At 35.3% G+C, this 13,745-nt stretch overlaps 1 protein-coding gene across 1 annotated transcript in view; it reads left to right on the forward strand.

The window, feature by feature from the left end:
• ZNF608 (zinc finger protein 608) overlaps positions 1–7,124 on the forward strand; it is a 149,687-nt gene extending 142,563 nt beyond the window's left edge. Inside the window, exons 12-14 of the transcript XR_011805680.1 lie at positions 3,433–3,559; positions 5,195–5,325; positions 6,531–7,124. The gene's annotated coding sequence lies outside the window, so the exon portion shown is untranslated. The remainder of the gene's footprint in view (positions 1–3,432; positions 3,560–5,194; positions 5,326–6,530) is intronic.
• The last annotated feature ends 6,621 nt before the right edge of the window (positions 7,125–13,745 follow it).

Consider the following 13,745-nt stretch of genomic DNA (forward strand, 5'->3'; position numbering starts at 1 on the left):
TGGAGCCAGTCTCTTTTCAGTTGTGCCCAGTGACAGGATGAGAGGCAAGAGGCACAAACTGAAGCACAGGAGGTTCAGGCTGAATATGAGAGGGCACTTCTTTAATGTGAGGGTGACAGAGCACTGGAGCAGGCTGCCCAGAGAGGTTGTGAAGTCTCCTTCTTTGAAGATATTCAAAATCCATTTAGATGCCATCCTGCACAATGTGCTTTTGGTGATCCTGCTTGTCACAGGGATTGGACTAGGTGATTCTGTGATGCCTCCATACTTATTTACTTGTATCCACTTGTAATATTAAACTGTCTTCTTGGAGTCCTCTTTTCTGTTGAGATGTGAACATAACTCTTGTACATTTAAATGTTCAAATTCTGTCTCCATGCATTTTTGGACTTGGAATGAATAATGTGAAAACCTGAGCATAAGTTAAGTCACTGCATAAAGTAATTAGATTCCCAACACAATGAGGTAGTGGACAAAGCCTTGTTATGAGTGGGAATGCTGTGTTCCTTTTCCACATTTTGTTATGTGAACGTCTACAGCTCTTTTCAGAAGTTTACACCCTCATAGAAGAGATTGAAGTCCTTGGTTGAATTTGTTTATTTTTCCCAAATGACATATCTCTGCAGAGATATAACCACCAGGCTACAGACTTTTCTCCCTAGGGATCACTGTCACTCAGTTTTTGACTGTCTTTTCTGTTTTTTAATCCCATTGACCTCATACACATGATCTTTCTTTTACATAAGGACTCTACTTTATCAGAGGCAGGTATCCTATTTTCTCATCTAGTGTAACTCATGGTATCTCATCTGATGAGGCAATTCTTGCTGTTCCAGAAGGTTTGCCTATGCACATCTGAAGGATATGAAGAGACTGAATGTGTTAGCCAGTGCAAACAGACCTTTGCAAACAGACTTGTGTTTAGCTTGTCCTTTTGATTGTATCTGGACTTTCAACATCTCTTAACATACCCATCTCATGGATCACTCATGACTCAGGTACCTAGTGACTGGGAATCAGATTTCTTTTTCAAAATTTTCTTGAATTTAAAGTTCAAGCTATCTTATATCACCAAGCTCCCAGAGTCTATATGAGAGAAATACTTAAGTATATTACAGAAAGGTGGCTGCCTATCATGTCCCTATCTGGAAAACTTGTAACAAAATTGTAGTAGCGATAAGGTACAGAGAGTGTAAATAAAACTCACAATAATAGCAAAGATGACCAAATTAAGATAAATACAAACTTTGAGATAAGCAAGATACATAACATGCAATATAAACAAGAAGACTTGTGATAGTATATAATTACTGTTATTATCCTAATCAGCACAATCACGCTCATCATTAAAATTTAATGAAGGTTTTTTCTTTGCTCTATATAATTATTTGAGAAGTTCTGGTGAAGTCTAATTGCCCTATCATATAGAAACAGAAAAAGAAGTCCCATTTGTCCAACAAACAAGTCTTCCCTTAAAGCAAAAATATTATATAATAATTTTTTTTGTTGTTGTTTTTTGAAAGAATTCAGTCTCTGAAAGGTATAATTAAGGTGCTGGAAAGAGGAGAACAACTCCAGTAGTTTTAAGAGATTCTGTGCAGTGTATGCAGTTTTATATATATATAAATATATACACATATATACACATATATGTATTTCTTTCTGCTTGGCAGGAGAAACATAAGAAGGTCAGTATGTCCATCACAAACAAGTGACATCATGGCTCTCTCCTAGAAGATACAATCTGCCCAAGATCAACAGGAAATGAAGTGATTCTGCCCTCCCTTCATGACTACACAGCAATGTAGAATCTCTCTTGTATTGCCACGTGCCAACAATGCATCAGGGTGTAGGTACACCTCCCTTATACCTACCAAATAGGGCACAGCTCCTGTGTTAGAGAAGAAAGGCAGGGCTGGCAAGAGTTTCCTATGAGACAATTTAACATTGTTTTTTATGGACAGTCAGAGGATTTTTGTTTATTTGCTTATTTAATTTTGGAGAGAGAATGGTTATATTTCTGTAACAGTTTAAGTGAAGAAAAAAGATTTTTACTCAGTTACCACTGACCCTAATCTACTGTTGCCTCATTGCTAACCTTCAATGTTTTTTTCTACAGTACATTTTTACAGGAAGCCACATTTGTTGTGCTATTGTAAATGACACATCTTTGTTTTGTGAAGAAATATCTTAAAAATACTTTGATTAATGATGCTGTTTTCTTGTTGTTATTCTGTAGTTGCAGAATTATACACTTTCTTACATTCATATTCTTGCATAAAACAAGGTGTAGGCTAACAGTGGTTTGTATGAAAGACATGCAGTCCAGTCATAGCTGAAATTTTATGTGTTCCATAATGACTTTTGCTTTTCTTACTTACTTACCATAACAATATAATCCCATAAGGACATCCCACTCTATGAGATACGTTAGATCATTCAATTTGGATAATTCATGTCATTCAGTTCTGTTTATTGTTGAAAATGGTAGATAAAACTAAAAAAGACCTCTCTGAATATGGCTCTGGAGACCCTGGAAAGAAGTATACTTATATGTTTCTTTGAAATAATTAGAAATCCAAATGGTCTCTTTTTATTAATAATCAGTATAATGCAATTTTCATAAACTAGTAACATTTATATAAAGCCATTAGGTATCTCTCCTTGCACTACACAGTGCTTCAAAATCTGCTTAATTTTTTTTAAGAGAAGTTATCAAAAGTTGTAAAGCAGAATTATGTACCTTCATTCTGGATATTTTGTAGAGGATATACTACATAATGGAAAGCTGCTGATCTTATGATGTGTTCTGAATGAGCTGTATTCATTAATCAGCTGTAATATATACACATAAACAATGAAATACTTATTCTTCATCAGATTAAGTCTAATGCAGCAGTCCAAGGAGTACAATAAATAAATAAATAAATAATAGTAATAATTGTGCTTTAAAATTCTCTGTACATCAATTTAAGACTCAGCATGTTCAGGGAGTTAAAAGATGTTGTGAACATCTCACTCAGAAAGCTACCTTTGTGGTAGGTCCCATTGATTAACATCCCACTGACTTCAAAAAAGTACAAGTGTATATTAAATTGCCTGCCAAAATCCCATTAATTCAGTGACAAATAAGCAGCACTTACAGTTGAACACACACTTAAATTTTGGTGGTATATGGCTGTACTTAAGCTCCTGTTTAAATCTTTGCTTATCTTTGCTTTCCTTGACAAGCAATTTATTTATTTTTTTTTCACCATCTAGCAACCTGATGCACAATACAGAAAGAACAAGCAAGGCTTCTTCAAAGACAGACTCGAGACTAAGTTTGGAAAAACAGGACAGCTACATTTGGAAACTCTAGAAGGGAGCTGGAAAATGAAAAAATTTAAGAAAATGTTCAATGATTGAGACTTTTTTTTTTTTTTTTTCCAGTAGAAAACCATGTTGAGGAAGGAAGAGTGACCTAGCTTTATCCTTTTGGTGGAGACTATTGATTTTCTTTCTAGTCACAGCCTGAACCTGAGTAAACCACATAGCCTGAACCCACTGATGTTCTTAGGTGATTAATGTTTTTTTCTTTTTTCTTTTAAATTATGAAAATATATACTGAATACTTAATGGTTTAATATATGCAGTAATTAGATGCCTGAATATTTGAATATTTTTTGCAGATATCTTCATCGATGTCCCACAACAGCTGTTTACAAAATATGGAGGATGATGATTTTAAATGCTAGAGGCATTAGTGCAGACATCTATGTTAATATTTGGGAGACAGTGAAGAGAGAGATAGGTGTTATATAGGTTGCAAACATAGAACTTAGACAGGAAAATTAAACTTTCTGAATGAACAATTTGATGTATAACTTTACCATTTAAGAAATGCAAACGATATATAATACCATTACAAACTTTCCATCTTCTAACAAAGCTTTTTTAGGCCAAGTTTCATAACATTTTTACAGATAAAAAGATTAATAAAGAGACTTTTTTAGACATAAAATTATTAGCAGGTTAGTGTTATAAAAAGTTGTACCTATGCTGTCTCATTAATGTCAGACACATGCACTGTGGTATTACACACAGTATGTAAGCCACTTTTACAAAATAAACTCAGAACTTTATTTTTTTCTCCACCTTTTTCCCCACTGCTTTATGTTTCATAATTAATCTATTTGTCAGGTAAACTGATTACAAGAAATTAGACAAGTTTGAATAGCTGTAAAAGTAAACATTATCAGTCTAAAATGTGAAATATTGGGCTACATGACTGGATGCTATCAAAAGTATAGAGGAGATAATCAGAAGTGGGAACAACTCCTGTATGAAAACACCCAGAGTAGACTGAAAAGAATTAGAATTTGTCATCACAAAGAGGTGACTGACTGGGAAATGTGACAGATGCTTCTGCAATGCTGAATGACATGGAGAAAGTGGGTATGAAGTGATGATTCATGTTTAACACAGTGTAAGAACTAGCTACCACCCAGTGAAAACTGTCAGGTAGAAGGCTTGAAGCTGGCAAAAGGAGTGAAGAAGAGTGGATTTTACCAGTGCCACTTATTTTAAATGACAAAAGTAATGATGTATGCAATATGAATATAAAACAAGTAGATTAATTCCTAGAAAAGGCATTCACCAGGATACACATGCATAATCAGTAGTTATACATGATAGTCCTCGTCTCTGCATTGGCCAGCTGACAGCAAAATAAGGGGAAGAAGAGTAGCTTTGCTTCTCATATTCTTTCCTTTAGAAAATGTAACTGGTCACAATCAGTAATGGAAAACAGAGTGGAAAAGAGCCTGACAGCACTATTGTATTCTTACAAACAAAGAACTCTTCCATATTAATTCATCAGACATGGTATAAAAAGACTTTTTAAAATGAAGCAGAGAATTCAGAGAATTGTACAAACTGACTAAAGTCTGTTAACACCTACAACTACAAGTGTTGTAATAAGGTCAGAAAGTTTTATACATTTCTGGCAAAACATACAAGATGCATTGAATGCATGACTTTTCAGTGTAGTTTATTTTTGTACCATCTCCTAGAAACCGGTTTTTACACTGTCAACAGTCTTCTGAGGTTCTTTCAGTTCTCATATAAGCATTTTGTTCCACAACAGGTATTAAAACACAAAAACATCTGCATCTTTCTTTTGTAACGGAATGTTTTTGTATTATCTGTTTAGGCTTTCAAGTCCAAAAGAACAATGAGCTGAAAATGAATGATCCCTGACTCACACAAACTGAAAATACAAAGACATCTAACAAACTTATTTTAGGGAAGATATGCGTTTGATCTTGAGTGCTGTTTTCTCAGGTAATTTTTACCATAGAAAAATCACAGTGTGTCTTACCTTTTGTTATATTTGCAGTTTCTTGCACAATGATGCACCAACCTGACTAAACTTTTAGGTCTTATCAAAGTAAATGTGCTCAAATACAGTACAATAATGATAGTGTTCATTCTTTGTTTGTCTCACAATACACATCACATTTTCAAAAAATTGTTATATTCAAATCATTACTAACTAAAAATATAGCTTTTTAAAACAGAAAGGATATCAGTCCCCAGACTTTAAAATTATATCTTGTAATTCCAGTAAGTGTATATTTTAAGTTACATTATAGCTTAACTGAATGTACTGTACACTTTCAAGTCCTTTGTCAATAAATAAATAAATAAATAAATTGTATTGATTTTGAAATGGCCGTTGCTTACCTTGCAGACAACCTGTACAAACCATTTGAGAGTGACATGTGACAGTCATGAAATCAAGTGAAAATAAATAAATAAATACATAAATAAATAATAAAAAGTCATTTCCACGTCACTGCTCACATACACTGATCTGTGAAAATAAATAAATAAATAAATAAAATTATTATGCTGAAACAAAAGTTAGAAATCAAGGGATTATTGCTACCATGTGGTATGTTAGAAGTCTTATATGCATAAGTATATAAGCTTATATGCATATCAAGCATACCTGAACTCAAATTATTTAGAAAGAACAATCAATGGAGAGGATAGATGACAACTGTGAAGGTTTGTCAGAATTTAATAAACCTTCTCTCTGTAGTTGCCAAAGAAAGAGGGGAGAAAATATCTCAGATACATGTAAGAATGATGCCAGAAGGTCTGTCAGGCATGTCACTGTGCAGCTGAAAGAACAAGCAAAAATGACTGATTAAAATAATTTATCTCCTGTTGTACATTTTGCAGAGAGATCAAATTTAATGAACTTTACAGCACTAAGGACGTGTAAGAGCTGGTCAAGTACTGACAGAGGAGTACATCAACATGCAAAGAATTCAAATTTGGGTATTACAAAGGTTGTTTACCTTGAAATATAAACCTCCTGCATAGTATAATGCATACAGTTAATCCAGATGCAATGAAAACAGTAAATTAGAATGCTGCCCTGCTACAGTGGAATTTTATTTCAGTGATTTGCATTGAACTGTACAACTTTACACAATGAAGACAAACAAAAGATTTTCTCTTTTGTGTCTTGCCTGTAGTGTACAGGAGGCAATCGCATGCAAGTTAAAGCAAATTCCAAGCAGAAGAGTGTGAAACAAGTTACTTGATGTAAGGATGCAATTGTGTATTTGGATTCAAGAAGCAGAGGAAATTTTGTCAAAAATCTAATGGATGCACCTACATGTTGCAGGCATGCCAATATGGACCCTTTCTGCTCCATACAAATATCAACCTCATCTAAAGGGCTCCATACTCATGTAAAGTCTAACTGTGCTGGCTGAATTGGAGACTCAAGAACTGAAGTTGTCACTATTGCCTTGTTGTTGTTTTCTTCATATTTTGCAAGAACTTTGTAAACCTGCACTGCTATCTTGACTGTGTCAGATACTGCAAGGAAAACAAGTAGTGGAAATGAAATGCTATTTGTTTGCACTTACAGAACATAAGAAGAGTAAACTCTCCACAGCCTGAAGCTTGCTCAGGGCCACAGAGTTATGATGCTTTTCCTTGTAAAATAAATAAATAAAATGATGCAATGTGCTAATGTAAAATAATGTATAGTAATTACATGACCGTGTAAGACAATTTAGCTACATAATTACCTGATAACTGAATCACTAACTTATCATATTCCTGCAGACAATAAACATGTTTTAATAAATTTTCAGTGTTCATGAATTATATAACAATTGTACGTTTTTGAAGGGAGTCTTTGTGTTCAGATATTTCTGTAGTCTCGGAGCCCCTTCTAAAGTTCTGATCACAAAGCAGTATTGTAACATTAAGGCAAGGAGTAAGCTAAGACTGTATAGTCCAATGCTTGTCTAACATAATTGTGTGTTTTCTGTCCTTTTTCATGCATTAAAACTTTTGTAAATTTGTTTACAATGGTGTTTGAAACATTTTCCTCAAACTTTAATGAAGACACAATTGGAGCAAGTACTATAGCATAAGGGAGAACATCTCAAGTGTGATGTAATCTATAGGCTTCCCTATGGTGTTTGTGACCCATATTAGCAGAGAGGAAGCCACCAGATGTCTGGAGCATGGAAGAGAAGTTAGTGGCTAAAACCAAAAAAAAAAACCTTCAAGAAAGACTTTTTGAAATCTTTGCATATGTAAGTATGCATGTGTGACTTTCCTGTGTTAACCTTCAAAGTACAGGTGAGCCCAAAATGACAGCAAAGTTTTGTTTGAACTAGAACAGCTGCTTTTTAATTTTAGCATCCATTTGACAGAGAGGAATTTGTTTCATGTGTTTTTACCTCAATGAGTTGTTGAACTGCCGGATCCTCTTAAACCAACACTCCCAAGCACATGGACATATAATGGAGTTTGAAAACTGTTAGCCCAGCCAATGTCAGCAATCACACACCCCACAGCTATATTCTCTTTTACTCACAGTCCTCTAGTTGCCATCTGTTCAATGCGGGGAGGAATAAATCCCTTTTGATGCATGTTAACACTATCCCTAGATCAGTAAAGAAAAAAAAAAAAATAATAATAAAAAAAAGAGGAGTATTAAAGTGAAACTGTAACAGTGTGAAATGCAATTTGATAATCAGAGCAGTTAGGATTGTGAAAATGTATTGGCATCACTGACTGAGCTCTGATGAGGGAAGTGTATGTGTTTGCCACTGAGAACAAATTCAACTGCAATGTCATTTTTTGTTGTTCTTTGACTGTATTTTAACAGAAGAGATTTAATTACAATACCCCCCCCCAAAAACAAACAAACAAACAAACAAACAAACAAAAAAACAACAAAAAAACAATCAAACAAACAAACAAAAAAGACTGCTATTAAGTAAGAGATACTAACTCCAACACAGACTTTCAGTTAGAGCATATGATCTTTAGATTATATGACTGACATCACTGCTAAAAGGCAGAAATTGTGCTAGCAAACAACCTCCTAATAGATACACTTAAAAGAAAGTTGATCAGTTTTAAAATGCCACAGGTCTGAGCTGTACATAATTAAGCCTTCCTTAGCAAAACCAGTGTGATCATGTACATTCTCACCTACTTGCTCAGCTCAGGAAGAACAAGGATATATTTTCCCTCTCTTTCTCTCAGAGGCAAATAGCAAAACTCTTTTGCCTCAGTGGCAGCAATGTGCTACAGGTGTAAGCTTTCACAGTGAATATATTAACAATATGTAGGATTGAAGTTTGATACTAAATAATATTTCACATTGCTGACAAATCATTAGAATTGCAGTAGACTACTTGTGATGGCTGGTACAAAGTCAGATGCCTCTACTGTCATTGTTTGTTTGACCAGCTCCATTGAATAGTAATATAAATTATGTTGAAAGATTAAAAACAATATTTTTCTATATAAAAGGAATCTTAGGTTTTCTTATTTCACATTTTGGGCAGCCAGAAGAGATTGCTTACAGAGAATGTACAGAGTCCACTCAATGCTGTGGTGGCTTGGCTTTTTGGAGCTGGATAATGCCATACTTGGTTAAGTTATCAAAAATCCAAGCTAATTGCCTCATTATCAAGCCTCATTGATGGAACTGAGCAGTTTTCTGTGAATGAGGACACAGCGTAATGCAGAATTTGTGTGAGTTACTCTTGCATTTTCCAGCAATTGTTGAATGAAAACTAGGTGGGAGTAGGGGATAAAGGGATTGGTGAACTTGTTCCAATAATTTGTATGGAGTAAATCATATTGCTATACTGACAGTTTCAGAAGGGTACAGCACATGAAGTCGATATCTTTGTGTCAGAACAGTGTGTCACACCTTTGACACTTCAAAATTATGCTTCACAAAATATGAGAAAACCCAGTTGCTGAAATAAGCATTTTTCTTATTTTCTTATGATCTTTGTGGTATACCCTTTGACATGTAACATCTAGGATGTTTCTGCAAACTTCCCTAAGTCTGAAATCTGAAAAAAAACACAATGTGATTGCTCATGAGATCACTGTATGGGTTGTTACAGAAAGTGGAGTAAGAACATGGGGTCAAGCCCATACAATAGTCTGAGTTGTTTGCATGTGGAGGGACTGGCTGCATTTCTCGTGTGTAGCACAGAGGTCAGCTGTCTATAAGTGACAAGGTCAAAACCTGACCTTTCTATTTCACAGGAAATTCTGGATTTAGGGAGAGAGTAGAAGAGGGGAGGGAATTGTTCCACACTGAAACACAAAGGGCACAACTGAGACTTTCCCATAGAAGAGAAAAAATAGTACTTTAAAAATAGTCAATAGCGTTTCAAACAGAAAATAGCCCTGGAAGCTCGAGTTCAAGGATCCCAATTTTTGGCAGATCTGTGAGAAAACTACAGGGCAGAAACTTTCCTGCATTGTCTGTCTTAAACCTTTGGCACTAGATAGTGTGTTTCCAAGCCTCCTAGACCCATAGCAAGATTGCCATGGGAAGTAGGCTTCTGGCTTCATCACAGAAGGCAGCAGATCACCTGGAAGATCTGAGAAACACAAAGGTTCTCTGGTGGGTTGTTTCATAAATGTGGAAGTAATGTCACTTTACATTAGTTATCATTTGGCACATGACAAATACTGTTTCATCGGAAAATTCTTCACTGATACTGTGTTACTTAGCATATCTAGTGTGCTATAAAATCAGTTCAGGATAATTTGGGTATTCAGGGGTGGGTCAGATCTTTTCTTTTCTATAATAGAAAACTGTGTCTCGTCTCCTACAAATGGCATATATGTAGGTCTTGCTTCAGCTACAACCATTATTGTGTAATAGCCAGCAGTGGTAATTCTACCACTCTGTTGTCGTGTAATTTGGAGTATGTCCATGGATCCTGTGTATTGGTCTTTTTGGTAGGAAGTGCGTTTAAGAGTATGTTTTTGGGGATTTTGAGAGAACCCCCTCAAGGAAGGTTCTGATCCTGATTTCCATTTTGTCTATATAGAGCTCTGAGCTTTATAACAAGTCTATAGAAAATGCCAAATTCTCAAAAAATAGTTTTGCTCACAACTTTCGTTTTTTTTATCTATTAATTAATTTATTTATTTTCTAAATTGGTCTGTCTAGACTCAGGTAGGTTTTGGGGTGCATTTAAGCGTTTGTTTCAAACCATCTGATTGAAATGGCTTTTAGTAACATCCTTCATGATTTTGTAACCAGTTATAGGCATGGTCGTCTTAACTGATTGCATCCAAGATTTTTCATTTTATGTTTATAATTCTTTTGCTTTGTTTTTGAATGCCTCTTACACAGTTTATCAGTACTTGTATCAATTCACTCTACAGCTATTCCTCAGTGCAAATAATACCATCAGAGTATGCAAGATCTTACTTGTATTGTATACTTCCATCTTACAAGATGGAAAAGGGATGTGTCAAAACCATTATACAAATACAACTATTTTATCACACTGTTAGGAATCATTTCATTGAGGATATTATAGACAGAGAAGGGTTTTTCAGACTTTACAGAATTTTCTGCTCTTGCAGAAATGTGAGTTTGGTGAGACAGGCTACATTCAGAGATAAAAATCCTATTATCTATTGAATATGACACAAAACAATATCTTTCTGTTCTGGATTTTTAACAGAAAATGAACTTTGAAGTAGTAATCAAATTAAGCATAAATTAATACATACTCATATAATATATAGCATTCAAGTGTTTATCAAGGCAACAATATAAACACCATGTGACTTTTGTGATCAATCATAGCCAGGCAACACACAGAGGAAATGATGAGTGCCAAGTATTCAGAAGATTAGATGAAGCACATTTTTAGAATAAATTAGAATAATGAATATGTTAAAGGGGATCATGATCTGCTCACCAATATTCCATAGGAAGGAAAAGAGGTTAAATTTATCTGCTAAGTTATTCATTGCAAATTATTCGCTTAATTCTAATTATGTTTTTTATTACTTATCTGATCTTGTAAGAGAACAGCAAAAAGACAAAGAATTATACAAAGAAGTTAAGTAAAAAGAATACCATTGCTACATATTTGATTCACATATGTGTCCATCACCTGAAGGCCAGGACATGATTCTTGTGCCCTCCTTACAAAAGGAGGTCACCAACTCCCTCTAAGCAAATGTTTTTGTTATGACCAGCTGTGAAAAATAATCTCAATGTGTAGGGTCATATTTGACAGTTGTATTCCAAGCTTTCCTTAATCAAGGTGTTTTTTCGCTTCATCCTTCTCAGAGAAAAGAACCAGCACAGAGTTAACTAATGGAGGTAGGACACCTGAAAGAGAGTTGTGCTTCAGCTGTCAGACAGATACATATATATATTGTGTCTTGCCTGTTTTATTGTATCCTGCTTGTGAAAACAACTTAATACACTTTACTCAAACACATCCAGCATGTTAAGCGTATTTGGGCTTCCTGCTCTCAGAAAGTTTCTTTTTCATTCTCACATCCTCCTCTGTCCACCATGCATGGGAATAAACCTCTGTTTTGGTCTCATTCTAAGTCCTATTCAAACAATTATGTTATTCTTACCCCTCTTCTGCCTCTCCCACTCCCTGATGGATCTTCCACTTCCTGAATTTTCCCCACTGTGCACATCTTCCTTCTCCTCAACCACCCACTCCCAGTTGCATCTGGTTGTCTATGCATATTTATACCACGCTGCCCAATGGATCAGACATACACAGCTTCAAAGATCCAAGAAATTCAGCCAGATGGCATTTGGCAGGTTAAAAATCACCATGGCACATCACAGCTCCTGAGCCCCAGAAAGTGTATGACTTTACTGGGACAGAAATGTACACCCCTGTCAGCACACACATTTCCCATCATGGTGAATGGGGCACAGGGCCAATCCAGTAAGGTTTGCTGTGTAAGACCTCTACAGCAAACTTTAGACAAACTCTCTCAAAACTCGATGATTAACTGTATTGGGCAGGGACTTGTGGAAATTACTCTCCAAAAAAGAAGGTGTCTATCCTGCCCTGGACAGCATCTGACTCCAGACAGCCTAATGACTGCTGCCTCTTTCAGCGTATGGCCTGAGCAGTCTTTACAAGCTTTATTGTCATTATACTGGTGTCAAACGAGTCCATGGTAAGCCACGAAGCTTGCAGTGCATTAAGACTGTAGTGCTCTGTCCAACCATGGTAATGTATTGCATGTCACACAGGCTAACTCACTCAGACTGAGAGATGTTGGAGATATTGAAAGGGTACTAGTGGGCAGGAAGCTTATTTCTGTGTTCTAGCACAGTCTAGGGGTTTGTGGTTTTTAGCCACTTAAGTGGCCTTGAGAAATGTATAAACTGCAACTTTTTCCAAGATCATGCTTCTCCAGAGTAAACAGGTCCAAAATTGCTGTTCTCTAGTTTAATTATGTTTATTAAGTCCCAGTTCATTTCCTGTTTTCCTGTACAAATGCCACCCCAAAGCATTATTTGGTTATACAGTAGTCTGTTTAATGATTCCTCTCCAGTTTTACATTCAAAATAACAAATATTTGTGTGTAGGCAATACTTGAGGCTCTGTTTATTAATCTGACATGAGAGCATATACAATACTACATGTTCACAAACGTGTATTCAACATACATATATTTTAAATTAATTCATTTCATTTCACTTTCTGGAAATCGTGCTTGCATAATACTCTATTATAATATTCTTTTGAGAATTTTTCTATGCAGTAGTTAATGTGTTTGCATTGGCATTTCAAAAAGGCTTTTTTATTGCAAAGCCCTCCACTAATACTGTGCTCATGCTTTTTATTATCCTTCCAGCTTTGTCTTCAGCTGAATATACTCTTTTTTTTTTTTTTTTTTCCTCTCTTCACATGATTATTTGCATGAAGATTTGCATTTAAATGGTTGTGGAACGTGCATTAACAACACCTACACTAACAAAGCAAAAGCTGCTCAGTATTTGTTACTGCCAGACATGAATTAAAAATTCAATTAATGGTCCATATAAAAGTTTTCAGGTATCTGCATTGATTCGATTGTATTTAACACAGGCTGGGCATAGAACATTATGTATATGTCAGTAGACTGATGCAAAAAAAAAGAATAAAGTCTAAAATTTAAGAGTTACTATTGACATATACTTTCTGTACAGATGGTCTGAAATCTTAGAATCTCAAACGAGATGAGAATTTGCTCTGCAATTATTCTCAGTTTAGACCTTCATTTGTTTTTGTAATAAAAGCTGGTGTAATGATGTGGGTTAAAAACCCAAGTCCCTAAACCAATAGTAATGTGTATTTTTTGTTGTGCAGACCATAGACATTTTGCAAGTGACTGGAATATATGAAAGAGAGACAGTGTGA

This window comes from Anas platyrhynchos, chromosome Z (genome assembly GCF_047663525.1).
Source record: "Anas platyrhynchos isolate ZD024472 breed Pekin duck chromosome Z, IASCAAS_PekinDuck_T2T, whole genome shotgun sequence".
NCBI lineage: Eukaryota > Metazoa > Chordata > Aves > Anseriformes > Anatidae > Anas > Anas platyrhynchos.